The 15456-nt window shown below is 44.6% G+C and overlaps 1 long non-coding RNA gene across 1 annotated transcript; it reads left to right on the plus strand.

Moving 5' to 3' along the window:
• Nucleotides 1-10619: 10619 nt before the first annotated feature.
• On the plus strand, nt 10620-14496 carry LOC146789343 (uncharacterized). The gene is made up of 3 exons (XR_014969786.1): nt 10620-10722; nt 12238-12363; nt 14178-14496. It is a non-coding gene; the product is annotated as an uncharacterized LOC146789343 (long non-coding RNA).
• The last annotated feature ends 960 nt before the right edge of the window (nt 14497-15456 follow it).

Below are 15456 nucleotides of genomic sequence, written 5' to 3' on the forward strand. Positions count from 1 at the left end.
TGGATACTTCCAGTCAGAACTAGCTCGGTTTTGTCCAGATTGAGTTTTGGATGGTTGCTATTCATCAACCTGCTGATGAATAGCATGGTGGACTGAAAATCACGGACCGAGTCGGGGGAGTTGCTGATGGGGAATATTAGTTGGAAGTCATCAGCATAGTTGAAAGTGCAGACATTACTCTCTTTCAGAGCCTGAATCAATGGGAGGAGGTAAAGATTAAACAGGAGGGGGGAGAGTAAAGAGCCATGCAGGACTCCGCATGTGGTCTTTATTCTGGGAGCAGTAAACTGAGCAATGCGGACCGACTGAGAGTGGGTTTCCAAGAACAAGCCGATCCAGCCCAGGGCTAGTCCCTGGATCCCCGCGTCTCAGACACGGTCAACCAGTATGCCATGGTCAACCTTGTCAAAAGGCGCGGAAAGATCAAGCAGGACAAGGGCCTGCGAGGAGCACTTATCGGCATCCCTGTGGAGAGTGTTTAATACTGTCAGTATTATGGCCTCTGTGGAGTGTGCTGGGCGAAACCATGCCTGATAGGGGTCGAGGTATTCAGACTCTTCTAAGAATCCGGAAAGGTATTTGGCTGCATAGGTCTCCAAGACCTTAGCCAGGTATGGGAGAAGGGAAATCGGACAGTAATTCATCAGGATTTGGGGGTCTGCTCCTGCTTTCTTCAGGAGAGGGACAACGATTGCCTCCTTGAAGGTTTTGGGGACAAGGCCCTGGGACAGCGACTCATTCAGAAGAGATAAGGCTGGATTGGGAAGGGCGGTAAATATTTCTTTTAAGATGCCGGAAGGGCAGCAGTTCCTGGGAGAGCCAGATTTTACCTTGGATAGGAGATCCAAGAATGTCTGGTTGTTGATTATAGGTAATTGTGTGAAGATGCTGGGGTTATTAGATGTAATAGGGCTAGCCTCAGGGTTCAAGCATGCCGAATGCTGGACTTGATTTTTGTGATCTAGTTAATGAAGAAGGTATTCAGGGAGTTACAAAGGGTTTGAGAGGGAGTGGGTTTAATTGTAACTCTGTCAGGATTAGACAGTTCATTGACAATTGAGAAATCTCCTTGGACCTACTCATTGCAGTCAAGATTTTAGAGGAAAAATAGGTAGCTTTAGTATTCAGGATAACTTTTTTATAGGTCTTCATAGTGTCTAGATAGATATTTTTGTCCTCAGGTAAATAGTTGTGTCTCCACTATCTTTCAAGTTGTCTGAGAGCTAGTTTTTGGGCTTTTAGGTCGGTGGAAAACCATTTCTGGGCATATGACATCGAGCAAAGTGTGTTTTCCTGAGGGGCGCATATTTGTTGCTAGCTGCTGATAGCCATGCTGTTAAATATCCATCGCTATGGTTGATAGAAGGATGGTTGGGTGGGACTGTATTGGCCAGTGTGTTGAGAAATAGAGGTTTGTCGATTTTGTTCCAGTTCCTAGTTGTTCTCCCTTCAGCGGTGGGGGATTTGGACATGGACATGCTGTTGATGGTAAATTTAATTAGAGGGTGATACGACCATCTGCAAGGTGAAACCAACATGGCGGACGTGACGAGGTTTGCAGTCCAGACCTGGTCGAGTATGTCTGGTGTATAAACTGTTCAAATCCCAATAAAATATTGGCATAAAAAATATATCATCACCAAGGTGAGAACATGACAGGGCATCAAAGGCATCTTCTCAGGGACTTGACAGTCAAGAGACTGCCAAGTTGATGCAATAAGCAAAAAACACCATCCGTCTGAAGAAGGCACTGACTCTCCAGGCGCAACACAGTTAATGTCTTTCACATAGACTCTCCGGGCACAACACAATTAATGCCTTCCACATATATAGCCAAAAAATGACATGAAAAATGTGAGGAATTCCTAACAATTTTCTAGACACAAAAACCACCAAAAACAAAATAAAAGTCCTGCATGTAGAATCTTTGCCACTGTTAGACTTGTCAGCTTTAGGGTGGACTTCCCCCAAACAATTTACCTTACTCCTCCATATTTTTCTGATCTTGTTTTTGTTTGCCTTAGGACTCTGTACTTTCCTACTGCTAACCAGTGCTAAAGTGCATGTGCTCACTCCTTAAAATATGGTTATATTGGATTGTGCCTAATTGGCATATTTCATTTTCTTATCAGTCCCTAGTAAAGTTGTACTACATGTACCCAAGGCCTGTAAACTAAATGCTACCAGTGAACCTGCAGCACTTATTGTGCCACTCATTTAAGTAGCTCTTGAAATATGTTTCAGGCCTGCCATTGCATCCTGTGTGTGCAGAAGCTAACTGCCATTTTGACCTGGCAAAAGCAACCTTTTTCTCTGCCCAAATGTTTATTTTTAATACATATAGGTCACCCTAGGGTAGTCCCCAAACAGCCCATAGGGCAGGGTATCATGTATTTAAAAAGTAAGACATGTACGTTTGAGTTTTTACATGTCCTGTTTGTGAAAACTCTTAAATTCACTTTTCAATATTGCAAGGCCTACCTCTCCCATAGGATAACATTGGAGTTACCTTATTACATTCAATAAGGATATCTTCCAAATGGGAGTACGTGGACAGTTCATGTTTGGTGTCTTTTGAGTTGTAATGAAAAATCCTCTCTTATGTTGGATAGTTTGATTTTCAATTACAATTTTGAACTTGCCACTTTTAAGTTGCTATTTTCTTGCCTTAGCCATTTAGAGCTTGCTACCTGACTCTGGGTCACATGACTAGGTGTAGTTGACAGTTGGTCGTTGTGCATTCCTCCTAGATAGTCACATACAATGGAGAGCTGAGGTATGCCTAGGTGGGCCATCACTGGCAGGATGAGAGGGTAGAGTAGGGAACAGCCCCACTGACCCCTGAATATGATGTCACCTGCCTTCACAAAGGACAGTTACCCCTTGTAGTTAATCTGGAGTTGGGGCAGGGGAGGCAGAAAACCTGATTGCTTCAAAAAGAATCCTCTAGAAGTTTATCCCTCTTCACAGCAGGCACCAGGTACAATTATCAGACCTCAGACACCATCTCTTCAGTACACTTGTGGACCTGTGGAAGACATTGGCAGGAAGAAGGACTGCTGTGCTGCTGAACGGACCAGCACTCTGCTAGACTGCTGTCCTGAAGCACTGCTGCCCTGCTGTGCTGCTATATTTTGCCTGGGTAAGAAGGAATGGACCTATAACCTGTACGCAGGACCAACAGAGCAACTCCAAAGGCTAGAATCTTGTAACCAGCACCTGGACTCTGCAACTATGAGTCGTACCCTGCCAAGTGGTGCCACCCCAGTCCTGGACACTTGGAAGTGGGCCTGAAGGTGCTCAGTCTGACCATCTGTGGATCCTGCAGAAGCATCACATCTCCTCTGATGAGCAGCATAATCAGGAGCCCAATCAATGCGCCGCATCTGCTGCATCGCAAACATCTCATCGGTGGTGTGGTCAACAACAACTACTGCTATAAGATACATTTTGTCTTGCAGGGGCCAATCAAATCATTTAGATTGCGTTTCCTACTTCTTAGCATTGGTTCCGAAAGGGAGGACTGAAAAAAAAATCCCTTGTCCAAACAGATTCCTTTATTTTTTATATTTACTTCACTGTGTTGAGGTGGTATGAAAGTGTCCCTCACTACATTCCAAGGGATCAGCGTGTAACTACTACTTTGTGGACTATGTCCCACATCCTGAAATGGACTCTGCAAGAGACATTTTTCACTTGCAGCAGCCAATTCAATCCCTTTGATACATGTTTCTGATTTTGGAACCGCAGTTTTGAAATGGACGACTGAAACAAATGCTCCCATGTCCAATAGATTTATTATAATATTTATATGTCTAGACTCCCTGAGGATCCATAAATTCTAAAGAACAGGGATGTACAAAAGCAGTAACCCCCCTCAAAGTCCACTTACCAACTTTCTAAATGCTTAGATCTCAAAAACTACAGAATGGATTTAGTTTCATGTCATATCTGATTTAAACCCCATCAGTGGTTTGAGCAGAGAGTCATATGGGGAGCTAAAATGTAAAAACACATTTTTTTTCACCGCTCAAAGGGCTTTCAGTCTGAGGTCTCCTGTACCATATGACACACTGCTGGGCTGACATTCTCGAATGAGAGCAAGACCTGCAGTACCCGCTCAATGTCAAAGTGGTGGGGGCTAAATGAGTGATGCAAGCTCAGGTGCATAAACCCCTTGATGGATGCTTATGGGCCTGTCTTGACAGCTTCCCATTATGTACCATTATTTTCATATTTCAGCTTTTTTATAGTTAAAGCAGCTCTGCAAAAAATGCCAAAGATTTATTCATTAGTGGGTGTATATCGTAATCTTTCTGAAAAATATTTGAACTGTGAAAATGGTACAAATGTATAGGAAAACATTTGAGTGAGCCTTGATGATCATTTCTGCCTTCTCATATTTGGGAGGCGTAATACTGACTGATTCACTTTCTATGAGTTACCTAAAGTATGGCCAGCATGCCCTCTCAAAACTGGTAACCCATGGATCCTTGCTCAAACACGCAGTATCTGAGTGTTGTGAGGTTAGCACAGCATTTCAAATGAGCCAAAAGCCAAATGTAAATCTTAAATAGAATGGGTGACAATGAGGAGCCCTAATGAGCACCACTCTGAAAATACAAGAAGTCATGAGATGGCCAGGGCACGGTCCAAGCAGAGCCCATAATGTGTGATTCTCCGATGATAATGGATGGTGTCAAACACCAATGTCAGGTCTACTAAAATCAATGATGCTGCACTCCTCAATCATCAGGCGATATCCATCATCAACCAGGGCACCCCCAGTGGAGGGAATTAGGTAGGATTATAATCTGTTTTGCATGAGACCTGCTCAAATAAATCCATATTACTGCTATGATATTCGCTTAGATGTAGCAGCTTTCAAATACCAGTCTGAGCCGTGACCTTTGTGATTGCAGGAATGACAATTGACAGTTGAATACTTTGTGACATTCTCACCAAGCACATTATAAGACCTTTCATCCAAAAGAAAAGACCTAACAATTTTATATTTGTTTGCAATCAACAAACAGTTTGAGGCAAAAACTATCTCTGTTAACAATTTGTATTGTATGTTGCAGTGGGACATTCTCTTTTCTCTGATTCCTTTCTCTTGTAGGTATTTTGTATTACCTAGCAACATTTGCAGTCCTAATGCACCCTTTTAAACAAGCGAGCGGGAGTCAGCATTGTGAATACTAAATAGATGCAGTCCTAACATAATTCACAAAGTGCTTGAAAAATGACAGGCAACATCATTGACAGCTTTAGTTGATTTAGGAATACAGCTATCTACTATGTACAATAAAAAGTGAATGGATGTGTGCTTAATCTTGTACCCCAGTGGTTAAAGCCATTTTCACAATAGTAATTTTGCAGGAGCTTATTCTGATGACTTTCTATTTAGGGTCATTAAGCATCCAAATCATGAAAGGAAGCAGAAAAAGAGAAAAATGATAGACATTGCAGACTCCAAATCATGTAACTTTTCCCAGCAGGAATCTATGATAATTACTTGCCTGCTGATTGTTGCAATTGTGATGCTTGAACGCTTGGAATCAAGCGCATGGTAAATATGGAATATTCAATGCAGCATATATAAAACATATCCGTACATAGACATTTTTTATTAATTTGCTTTAGGTGTAACACAACAGAATTTTAATTCCGTAAAAAAAAAAAAATGAAAGGTCGATCGAATTTAGCAGCCTAACGAAAAAAATGGTATGCTTCAGTTCATAAACCTCTGAACCACACACGATTATCGCTGAAGAAGGAAGGGAAGCCTGTCATTGCTGTGTTAAAATGCGTTCATTTAAATTACTAGTTAACTAGCATTCTCTTATTCAGTCGTATAAGTAAATTCTTATATGTCAAAAGTCGGGATTTCATTGTCCTTAGTACTTTGTTACTGACAGTCGAGAGGCCACTGATCAAAGGTAGCTAGAAAAAAACTGGCTATATGTAAAGCTTATCCACAGCATGCATTCCCATACACTAGAATGGAGCAGTTATATACATGTTTCTTTTGCAGAAAAGGATGCAATTAACAGCTAATACGTTTTTCCTCACCAGCTAATCGCTAGCTCCTTCCTAATCAATTTTCTGAATAGAATTCTTACCAAATAAATTGCATTGCTTGACACCTTTTACATGTTTTCCGTCTTCCCTCTGCCTAATAATTATATTGGTATGTTATGTATGATATATGTTCTGTTCTTTTAGGTTTGATAAGTTCTCTATGGCAGCACATCTTAAATGAATTATCCTGAGCAGTCTCTCAGTACAGAGTAAAACTAATAAAACATTATGGGCCATATGTAGGTAGCTAAATACCGGTCGGTAACGGCCGAAATTCGGTAAATATCCCGTTACCGACCGGTATTTAGTCAATTGAGATGCAGGAAGCCAAAAAGAAGGTTTCGGTAAATATGAATCGGTAAATACCGATTCATATTTACCGAATTCTAAATTACCGATTCATATTTACCGAATACATATTTTCCGATTCGGTAAATATGAAGTGGTAAAACGAGAAAAGAGATGTAGGTAAATTCGGTATTTAAGAAATCCATGAAATTCGGTATTTAAGAGTCGGTAATTAACACAGATTGAAAGCAGGTGGTAATCAGCAACAGTGCATATAAGCAATCCCAAAATGCAACAGCGTGGACACCATGGCTGCTCTGTATGTGATTGCAAGGCGGCTACGTCTACAGGCAGCAGGTCTGAGGATTTGGAGATGGGAGGAACGCATTTACAGACAGCGCATCACACTCTTTCAACAGACTGAGGCTGAGATACATGAAAGGTACAGGCTACACCCACAAACCATCATGGACCTGATAAGGGACCTGCACCCACTCCTGGACCAGCCAACAACAAGGGCGCATGCCATACCACCACATGTGCAGGTTCTCTGTAGCCTACATATACTTGCATCTGGCAGTTAGCAGGGGGTGATAGCTGCGGTATGCGGGGTATCCCAGAGTTGCCTGTCCCGTTTCTTCAGGAAGTTCCTGGATGCCATTATGCAGAGAATGCAACACTACATCAGCTTCCCAAACACACAGGCTGAACTGCAGAAAACCAAGACAGACTTTTACCAGATGGCACAGTTCCCGCATGTCATAGGCTGTATTGATGGCACACACATACCAATCTGCCCACCAGCAGCCACTGAGCACATCTACAGGAACAGAAAGTCCACCCACTCCATAAATGTGCAGGTAATCTGCGATGCAGGCAACATAATCACTGATATCATGGCTAAGTTTCCTGGGAGCACTCACGACTCCTACATCTTCCAGAACAGTGGGATCTACACACGCCTGGTTGCCGGAGAATTTGGAGAAGGATACCTGCTAGGTAATACACTGTGACGCTCCCTAATACTGATTGCAAATGATTGTGTATTGAGGCATGTGACTAATGCTACTCTCTTACTCACCTAGGCGATAGTGCATATGCCGTGCGGTCATTCATCCTCACTCCCTACCTACACCCATCAACCCTGAGTGAAAGACGATATAATGTGGCACACAAATCAACACGCAACGTTGTGGAGCGCACGTTTGGACTATTGAAAAGCAGGTTCCGCTGCCTCCACAAAAGCGGAGGTGCACGCCAATACACACCCATCATCTGCTGCAAGATCATTGCCACTTGTGCAATGCTGCACAACCTTGCCACCAAGAGAGGTACAGAGGTGGAAATAACTGATTGTGAGGACAATGATGATGAGTCTGCACAGCCAGAGGCCAACGCAGCAGGAGTGGCAACAGCAACAGATGGGAGAGATAGACGGGCAGAGAACACATGCCCTATTTCTGATTAAGTAAGGGGACACAGCCAGTAGTTGGATGCCATGACGTAGTTTAATCATGAGGCACTACGCCACAACACAAAGGAAAACCTGTCCCATCAATAATGTGCAATCACTATTTGTGAGTCAAGGGTTACTTCACCCAATTGTCTCATGCTATTGTGTGCAGCATTAGTGTCTGCGCCCACGCACTCCAGTGCGGGATGCCATTGAGTGTGCATCCTCACTGGCTGTGGGACCAGTGCCAGCCCCATGCCGCCTGCTGCTCCTCCGTGTGTCTGGGACAGGGGGGGTAATGCTGCTCCTGCTGGTGGTTTCTTCGCTGTCCCCAGCATCCACAGCACCAGTTGTGGCAGACTGGCTGGTGAGCAGCACTTCTAGTGCACTGGTGACCCTCACCATCCCCCTTGACACGTCAGTGCTGCAGTGTGCATGGCCCTCCTGCATTGCCACCAAGCGCCTGCAGAGCAGCGAAGTGGCAGTTGCCAGCCAGTTCACTGCCCGTGTGTGAGGGTCTCTCCTCTGACGTTCCCGGCACCGTGCTGCCCTGTCCTCATCAAGCTTCGAGCACAGCAGCATGACGGACTGGGACATGTCCTGCATGCCCGCAGCCATCTCACCCATTCCCTCAGCCATAGCGCTGATGCCCCTGTCAATATTTACAAAAGTATCATTGAGGCCCCGCATTTGGCGCTGCACCGACATCATTGCCTTTGCTTGTAGGCGCTGTATTTTGACCATGGTGGCCTCAAGCCCTGAGAAGACGCCATGGCTCTCACCTTGTGGAGGTGGACTTTGCACCCGAGCCCTGCGGCGACGTCTGGCACCTGTGTGTGCTCCCTCAGAGGCAGAGGGCACACTGGCATGGCTAACATCCAGGGGCACAGTGGACGTTTCCGCTAACCCTGGGCGTAGTTCGCGTAGTCGCGCTTCGCGAAGCTTCGCGAAGATGTCATTGCACTACGCGACCTTCGCGAAGCTTCGCGAGCTTGCGTAGTTGCTTGTGGCAACCTGTTCGCGATGGCTTTTTCTTGTTCGCGAGCGCGGTAAGCATGTTCGGGGAACTGTTTGCATGCTCGGGGGATATATCTCGCGATCTTACCCATGCGGTCGCCAATGGGCGCGGCCATCTTGTTTTTCTATAGTCCCGCCCGCTCGCGATGCCTTATTTCCTGTTCCGGGTCGCGGATAGCGTGTTCGCGATGTGCATTGACGTGTTCGGGAGCGCATTTTCCTTGTTCGCGATAAATTGTACATGTTCGCGAGAAATATCGCGCGAACTTACCCACGCGGTCGCGAATGGGCGCGGCCATCTTGTTTTTCACTCTATGCCATGTTTCTGGGCCTACTTTTGTATCCTCCCTTTATCTCAGCAATCCTTTGTCTTTAAAGCCTTTTTCCTGACTTTTTTTAGTTATTATCTATCTCTCTGTTTGCCTCAGTTTATATTTTGCATTTTATTTCTACTTTTACTGTGTTTTTGTTACTTTTATAAAGTTCTTTCTATCTTCTTCCCCCTAACTTTTTTTCCCCTTCGGACTTTTCTTTTCCGCCTCCCACCCACCCCAGAACCATGGCCAAGGGCACACCAAGTCCCAAGGGCAAGGGACCTGCAGGCGCAGAGAAGCGCCGCCTGCCTTGCGGCAGAATGCGTCCTGCAGGGGTGCAGGCCCGGCAACTGTTTGGGGAGGAGGAGGTGGCGGCTCTTGTTTTTTTCATTCAGCGCCTCCTCCCCTTGACCTTGGCAGCAGGCGGCAGGCCCGGCTCTGGGTACGCTACCCAGGAGCGGCACCGTCGGTGGGCGAAGGTACGCCGGGCCGTGTTCCGGTGCACTGGGATCCGGCGCACCCACAACCAGCTAGCTCACCGGTGGTCCGACATCCTGGACCGGGAGCAGGACCTGTTGGACCTGCTAGGTGTCGAGGTCATCGGGCTTGGTGAGTAACTGATTGTGTATATTAAATTAGATGAACAACAAGATTACTGCTGCGTGCCAAGCGTTGCTGGTATTACGTTCCAAAAAGCAAAATGTTCTTTGATTTAAGGACCCAGGTGCACGGTGGTACTCTTACTTGTTTGCAACGTAGTTTGCGCTAGCTTGTGCTGATGCTGATTATGTAAGAGTTTACTTTACAGAACTGAAGTTAGGTAATGCGATTTGCTAGAGAGACTCTAGTCCTTCCATTTTCCTACTGTGAAATAGTGGTGGATGGATATTGGATACTAGGTTTAGTTTGTTAGTAGTAGTTACTAATTGTTTTATGTGGTCTGCGTGACGCATCCTCTGTCACTGAGTGCTGCTTACCCCAGTCCTCCGTCGAACCTTTTGTACTTTGTTTAGTGTGTGGTTGGCTTAGCATGGTCAGTCAGTAGCAGAACTAGATCAGCATTATGCAACCAACCCACAATTTGTTGTATGTATGCACTAATGTATGCAACTATGCATGTGTCCTCCATCTCATCATCTATGCATTTGATGGCTGAAAAAAATTGAAGTGCAGACTTAGTGAACAATTGGCCCGTCTGGAATAGGTGGTGTAGGTCAGGTGGTACTTACTAGGCTTTGTTAGTATTTGGAATCAGAATGATCAAGGAACACTGGAGTGTTCATAAATAAGTAGACGATCCGTAAATGCACTAGGAAGCAGCCAGTAGTCGATCCATCTGATTAGATAGGTCAATTTTATTGCACTTGTTGTTTCCTAAAATGTTCTTTGACTTATTGTTTTTCCAAATGATTTATTATTTTTCTCACAGCACTCCTTAATGTTGGTCTCTTTCTTTATTATATTTTACATGATCATCAGCACCACCCAGGGGCAAGAAGACGGGGTCGGAGTCGGCGGGGGAACCCCAGGACCTCTCCTCTACTGAGGCTCCTGCAGCTGGCCCCAGTAAGTCCTCCATTGGTTAGATTGACATTTATATTTCCCTAAATGTTATGTTACTGCATCTTTTTTTTCCCAAACTCTAAATTATGGTTCCACTTTCTGAATCTCTTTTTTACAAAAGCTTACTTCTTTGACCTTGACTATCTGTTTACTAATTCTGTTTATCCCTGCCTCGAAGTTGCTTCTAACTCCCTCTGCTATGACTCTCTGTGCTACTAATACTACTACTACTATTACTATTATTACTCTGTGTGTAGCGAAGCTTGCACAGTTGCCCACTCTTTAATAGAAGGTTTTCTTTGCAACAATAAAACTCTGATTGACCAATAGCTCTAGCCACTGGGTCCTGTCCTTTGGGTTGTCCTCTTCAAGTCTTCTCAATGTTGAGGCTTTGACAATTACCACAAACAAAATGCCCAACCAGATATTTGACTAGTATTTTTGATCGGATAGTACATGATACTACTATTGTCTAGGATTCTGCAGAGCCACATACAGAACTATGCACAACAAAATAGGATGGTGCTGATGGGAGGTTGGATCTTACTGATCACACCTCAGTCCGAAAAACCCAGGATCCCCTAACAGACTAGCTATAGTGTCTCACATTAGGGTCCCACTCCCGACCCCCCCACGAAGACGATACACAATGTTGATGATGACGGAGACAGAGACAATCCAGAACATAATAACAAACACCATTTTGCTCACACACTTGTGTAAGTCCACTCCACCACACCAAATACCACAGAGTCTATGTGTAAGTTCAAAAGGTTTATTTGAAACAAGTATCAAACTCTGTACATCGTTAATATGAAATTTAATTTACGACAGCCATAGTCAATAAGCCAGCAAAAAGCCTAACATTAAAACAGTAAACATTTACAAGTGCATGATTGACAACAAGAACAAGAGCCAAGATCTTTATAATTGTGGAAGATCCCTCACCGTAGAACGTAGAAATACTGGTTACATCATCTTGCATCCACTATGCTCTGTAAATCTCTGGTTTGTAGAAGGGAATCTTTCGCCTATGATATATGAGAAAAACGCTGCGAGTTAGCCGTTAGATAGTATACTGGTGAATGATGCTAGCATTTTGCAGTCATGCCAAAAAGTGTAACATGTATGTGAGATGGCTAAGCAATATAAACTAAACAAAGTCAATATGTTGTTTTTTTTTCGACCTCTTCACTTGTACGCAACAGTCAAGCGGCCTTAAAGGCATCTACTGCACATGAATACGCTGGCAGGTATAATATGCACCAAAAGAGTAGTAGTCGACATGATGAATCTAAAAGGGTTACTCATGGCTCAGGCTAACTTTCAAAAGAGTAGAGTAGGACTAGATGACCCTAGGAAGTGGAACCATATCCTACTAGTGTCTGTCTACTGACTGTACTTACTGTCTAGTGCTGATGTATGTTGCATCGCATTAACTTTTTGTTCAATGTTCCAAGTGAACACTTAAAATAGGGGGAGGTTTACAGGCATCTAAAAAATTTGATGTTTTTCTAGGCACACTACCATCCACCAGTGCCGTCGGGGCCAGCGATGCGGCCATTCCGGAGGGGGCAGACGAACTGGCGGCACCTGCAGGAGACACAGGGCCCAGGGGGGATCCAGCAGCAGTGGCCGGCGGCGGTAAGTTATATTCATTACTTCTTGACATTACAGCTAGATGGAACTGTGTTCACTATTTCACTGTACTGTGCGACATTATACAACGGTTGAAGAAGACACCCTTTACGTAGCATTACCAGCGTGAGTAGAGTAACCAATGGCCTCTTCTATTTGATTCCAAAATCAGCTGTGAATGTTTTATGGAGAAGACAAACTCAGATCAGATGACCTTCATGGATGTGTTGAACATAGAGGGAAAGCACTAAGGGTGGAAGGACGGGCGAGATAAACAATATGACTGACCGGCAGAGAAGGATATGTTGTTGGAAGCATGTATAGGAGTCTGATAGTAATAAGATCAGATGCATGGGTTGTTGAAGGATGGGTGGAAGGTGAAAGAATGCCTGCCTGGGTGGGCGACACAGTATGGGTGGATAGTACTAGATAGCAAGAATCAGCGGTGTTTTTGGTTCAAACTCAAAGCCAAGGCAAGGAAGGAAGGAGCAGAAGCATGGGTGTTTGTTGGTGAAACCAACTAAGGTTTGTTAAGAGATATATACAAAAGGATAGACGTTTACTTTAATGGATGTATGCCTGGATGTACTATCACCAAGAGACAGTATAGGTGGAAAGTGTCACTGGAGATTCTTACTTTGAAGAAAATGTAACAGAAACTGCGCGACAGTAGCAAAGCCTAGAGGAATCAAGGTAGTATTATGAGCATACAGTACACTTGCAGTAGTTTGCAAGCACGTCATATATTATCAAGCGGAAACCCCTTCCTCCCACTCTGGGGACCACTCCCTACCTATTATTATTAATGTATTTTCGATTGGGGCAGCCAGCCTGCAAAGGGTGGCCTATCTGTTGTTTAATGTTTATGTATATTGGTTACACAAGCAATGAAAGCAAAGTACCCTCTGCAGTAGCGGTTGGTGGTGGGATTGTTGGCGGGCGGCGACATGGGGAGGGGACGGGTGGGTGGCACTGGCGAGTAAACTGTGTATTACTGTTACGGCCAAATACAGGTAATCAACATAAAAATAAATTAAACTATTTTCAAGGTGCGCACTGCACCGCCGAATGCGATGCAGTGTGTGCTACTGTGTGCAGCAATGTTTTTTTTTATATGTATTCTTTAATTACCTGTGAATGTCCTTAATCCATCGTTTACTATCCCCACCCTGCACCTTCCCACGTCACCGACCGGCAGCACTCCCACCACCGACCGCTACCGACCTGATGTCGTATATCGTATTAGCACTAGCAGCATCTATAATATGAATATAAGCAATGATCGTTGGATCCGATAAATAAATAATCAGCCTTTTTGTAGTACCCATGGTAGGGTGTAAGTGAAATTGTGCATGCCATTTGCCCTCATGTAACAGAGTATGACCAGTGCCAACGGCCGTAAGGCGTCAGACAAAAAGATGAGCTTCCCCACCTGCAGACAGTAGTAGTAAATAAAAGTAACGTGAGTCTGCATCATCATGTGGCTCATATCTGTTTCTCTTGGGTGCAAGCTTAGCTGATGGACCTGGCATGCCGCCTACAACAAGGTTATGTAATTGGGCTAAACTACAGATAAGAACAGCACGACTGGTGTACCGCAGTACATACATAGTACGATTATATTTATAAATAATGTCTGAAACGGTCACAAATGTTAGAGTCCAAGGAAGTAGGATTAGAGATACTTACCCCAGCACCAAATCCCAAATGTTATGAACTGTGCTTGCTAGTGATACTGTGACACTATGTGTTGAATGATTAGTGTTCCTGTTTTGCTAAGAGTATTGGCTCCAACATGTTCTTTTTCTTTTTTGATATAGATGATACTCCTTCCAATAAACCATCAAGGAAGGAGTTGGCCGCTAGGGCCCGGCGCCGGAAACTGGAGGCCATCTGCGAGCATTATCGCCGGCTGGTGGCTCAGGAGGAGGAGGAGGAGGAGGCGGCTGAAGCTGCAGCCTCCTCCAATGCCCCGGGCCCCAGTCAGGCCCGGCCTCCACTTTCACGGCGCCGTGGTCCGGCATTTGCCCGCCGCCGCGCCTCGATTTCCAGCACTGCTGCCCCCCACCCTGGAAGCAACTTTAGGGCATTTCGCCGCCAGCTGCTCCGCCGGATGGCCCGCTGGGAGGAGAACATGGAGGAGCGGGTCAAGATCCTGGTGGACAAACACCTTAAGGCCCGCCGACAGTAGAGGACCTCGTCGTTTGCCCCTTTTTTAATTCCTTTTGTTGGTGGGTGGGTTTGTGGGCGTTGGGGATTTCAACGGACATTGGGACTATGGACTTTCGTTTCGTTGGGGTTAGGGAGGGGGGTGGGTTAGGTCAGAGCGGGATAGTTTATTTTTGTTAGGGGATATTAAAAATATACTTACTATTTATTTATATGATGTTAATGTTTTTTGTGGTGGGTTACAGTTTTCCGAATTCAATGTAAGTTACATGGTTGTTTACTTTGTTTCCGTGCTGCTGCATGCCCACAGCCAGTGTTTGATTTAAAAGATCTGCCGATTTTGTAACACACAAACCGATAGATGCAGTACCCCTCACTGAGTTATTTTTAATTGTCATAGTACTGTCAGTCTCTCCTCCTAGTCCATACCTCCCACCAAACTTATCTTACCTGTGATTGATGATGAAGTTCGGCACACTGATGGCTGCATGGTTGGTTTCCCAAATTGACGGAGTAGATGCCATTATAGTGGTGGTAGTAGTAGACACTGGCAATAGCGTTTGAAAAAAGAAAGAGAAAGTCACTTGACTGAGACTCAGGGAGGAGGAGTGGAACAGAACACAAAGTAAACTACAGCATGGGTGGTCAAGCAGAAGAAGATCCTTGCCCTGCCTTAGTTGAAATTCAATTACTGTTGCTTTCACCACATCTGCCCCAGCAAGCGTGTGATCAATTGGTGTACATAGTCATCACATCACACCTCAATATAAATCACACAGCCCGGGGGAAGAGGGTTAGGGATTGATGATTGGATGGGAAGTGGGGTTTTGGGAAAGGTTTGAGAAAGAAAAACAGACAATATGCATGGACACAACAAAAGTAAAACACAATCTTGTAAGACGACCATGATCCATTATCAAAGAAATCAAA

This window comes from Triturus cristatus, chromosome 10 (genome assembly GCF_964204655.1).
Source record: "Triturus cristatus chromosome 10, aTriCri1.1, whole genome shotgun sequence".
NCBI classification, from domain to species: domain Eukaryota; kingdom Metazoa; phylum Chordata; class Amphibia; order Caudata; family Salamandridae; genus Triturus; species Triturus cristatus.